The sequence below is a fragment of the Numida meleagris genome, unplaced genomic scaffold, assembly GCF_002078875.1.
Source record: "Numida meleagris isolate 19003 breed g44 Domestic line unplaced genomic scaffold, NumMel1.0 unplaced_Scaffold596, whole genome shotgun sequence".
In the NCBI taxonomy this organism is placed as follows: domain Eukaryota; kingdom Metazoa; phylum Chordata; class Aves; order Galliformes; family Numididae; genus Numida; species Numida meleagris.
In genome coordinates, this window is record NW_018364812.1 from 25,186 (window position 1) to 28,039 (window position 2,854).

Genomic DNA, 2,854 nt, shown 5'->3' on the forward strand with positions numbered 1-2,854 from the left:
TTATCCAAGAATCAACAGGTGTCCAGAAATAATGACCGGGTGCTGAGTAAGCAAGAGTTAGAAGTTAATTAATTAGCAATATACATGCTTAGCTAGCAACAATTTATGTTCAACCAGTATCTTTATGTTTAGTTGAGCGTCAGGAAGATTGTGAACCTGAAGTACTCAGCCAATGAGGAACCAGGGGAGGAAAGATAAGCGTCGGGTAATAGGGCATAAGAGATGTAACACTGCTTTCTGCGGCGCCTGCTTGCAGGACGCCCACCATTGCAATTGCAAATTAAATCTGCTTTTATCAGAGATACCGTCCTGATCAATTATTTGGATATTTCCAACAAGAAGACAAAGAAAAAGCACTGTGCAACACATCCAGCAAAATAGAAGTCCCTGGTGTCCCAGAAGGCATAGGCCATGGCTTTGGGGAGAGTGGTGGAGATGCAGCCCAGGTCAAGGAGGGCGAGGTTGAGGAGGAGGAAGTACATGGGGGTGTGCAGGTGGTGGTCGCAGGCTACGGCTGTGCTGATGAGGCAGTTGCCCAGGAGGGCAGCCAGGTAGATGCCCAGGAAGACCCAGAAGAGCAGGAGCTGCAGCTCCTGTGTGTCTGCAAAGGCCAGGAGTAGGAACTCACTAATGGAGCTGCTGTTGGGCATCTGCTGTTCCTGGTCATGGAGTCCTGTTCAGAGTGCAAAAGTGGCAACTCGTGACAATTCTCATAGATACTCCTCCTGATATACTATAAAACTTCTTATTTCTCATGGGAAAATGTCCATTTAGCTCCGTAACTGGAGTTTAATCTCACAAGGTTCAGCGTTCCATGAGCAGTGGCAGGTTATGGAGCTTTTAATTTCCATTAATTTCCTAATTGTATCCCAGTTTCCTGGATATTTTCCTCTTAGGAGCTGTTTCCATGTACCACATCTTTACCTTAACTGCAGTCAAAGAATCTATCCCAACCTCTTTGCACTTAAATTTGACTTATTGAAAGCTGCCTGTTTGCAGGATAAGTGCATGATCATGTCAGCAGAAAAAGGTGATAATGAGAGCAAGTTCTTTCCTCTGGGAGAAGATAGGCTGAAAGCATGTTAGCAGACTGCTCGCAAATCAGCAGATTGAGAAAAGTACGATTCAGGAGTCAGAGAGATCTCTTCAAAGTTGAGAGTTCTTTTAGATTTCTGCCTCCAATCCTTTCTCCTTCCCTAAGAATAGAAAATCCCTTCCTTGCCTCCCCTCTTGCAAAATTCCCTGACTGTGCCCCATGGTGCAGTGTAGTAAGCCCCCGGCCCCAGGCAGCAGCTCTGGAAGCAGAAGGCCCCTGCCCCGCCAGGGGGCTTCTTCCCCCCACATGTCTTCCCGCAGTGCCCTGTTCAGCTCCCCAGGCAGGCTGAGTGCTGAGCCGGCTGCACAGCCTGCTGTCCTGGGACACAGAATCATCAGGGCTATGAGTTGGGATTTATGGGCCTTGAGTTGGAAGGTGAAGGGTCTTGGTTTAGCTGTCCACTAAATTGCTTAGCTTAAATCTTCACTTACTTTAGCTCTCCATTATCAGCCCAAGAAACTATTATTGCAAGTCAGCAAGAAAAGAACCAATAGGAAAACAATGAAAGGGGGAACGAGTGTAATAAGAAACTGCAAAGGCATGCAAGATAGGAGAGCCTCCCCAAACTGGGACAAAGGTCAAGACGAAAACTCCTGACTTCATCCAAGAGTGACCACCGAGTGGGGAGGAAGACATCGAGCCTTCATCCAACGACCACCAGAAGGGGCTACAACGCATGTGCAAAGGGGAGGAAAAGTAATGAATATGTAACCAGGCCCAATGAATATGTATAAGTTTGGCTTTTAATGTCTAACACTTTTGTCTAGGGGTGTGCGAGCTTGGCAGGGCGAAGACCCCCTCGCACCCGGTGTGTATGCGCAGCGCTGAATAAACATACCTGCTTTATAACCTAACCTGGGGTTATAGAGTTTGATTCTGCAAGTCAATGGACCACTACCATTTACTCATTCTAGCATCACTTCCTCTCCCAGTTGTATAAATCTGGATGAGTGAATGATGAACATGTTCCCCCTCAACTTGTAGCCTGATAGTTCCGTCTTGTCTTGTGCATTACACAAAGACAGATTATCAGACGTACCTCAATCCAGGGCTGTAAGCCAGGCCCGCCATTCTCTGCCCTGCAGAGAAGCGACCCATGGCATTAGCAGCATTTTTAATTCATGCCAACGAGAAGAAACGTTTGGGTTGAAGCTTCCTGAGTAGTCAATAGAGTAACACCAAACACACAGCAGCAGCTTTTTCACTTGCTTACCTGTTGTGTAGGTCTTAGGCCATTTGCTTCCAAGACATTGCCAGGCTTTCTGCTGACTTGCGGTATCAAACTCTATAACACCAGGTTAGGTTATAAAGCAGGTATGTTTATTACGGTGCTGCGCCCACACTGGATGCGAGGGGGGTCACCGCCCTACCAAACTCTCATACCCGTAGACAAAAGTGTTAGACATTTAAAAGCCAAACTTATGCATATTCATTGGGCCTGGTTGCATATTCATTACTTTTCTGGGAATTCATTTGCATGTTGTTCCTCCCCTTTGCACATGCGTTGTAGCCCCTTCTGGTGGTCGTTGGATGAAGGCTCGACGTCTTCCTCCCCACTCTCTTCCTTCACTCCTCCCTTGGAGCACACACTGCAGCTGCTCCCGGGAACGTTTCACATGGCCAGTTTTTATTTTGCGTCTTTGGTGTACATGTTGGTTCTATGCCATGAGTACATGCACTGCCTCAGTGAAGGGGGCGTGGCCCCTCTGTGCTGTATTTGCACACCATTTAGAGAGTGGCTCCCAGCCCTGGGACCAC

General features: G+C 47.4%; 1 pseudogene; it reads right to left on the bottom strand.

Moving 5' to 3' along the window:
• LOC110391888 overlaps positions 1–650 on the bottom strand; it is a 1,638-nt pseudogene extending 988 nt beyond the window's left edge.
• Positions 651–2,854: the final 2,204 nt, after the last annotated feature.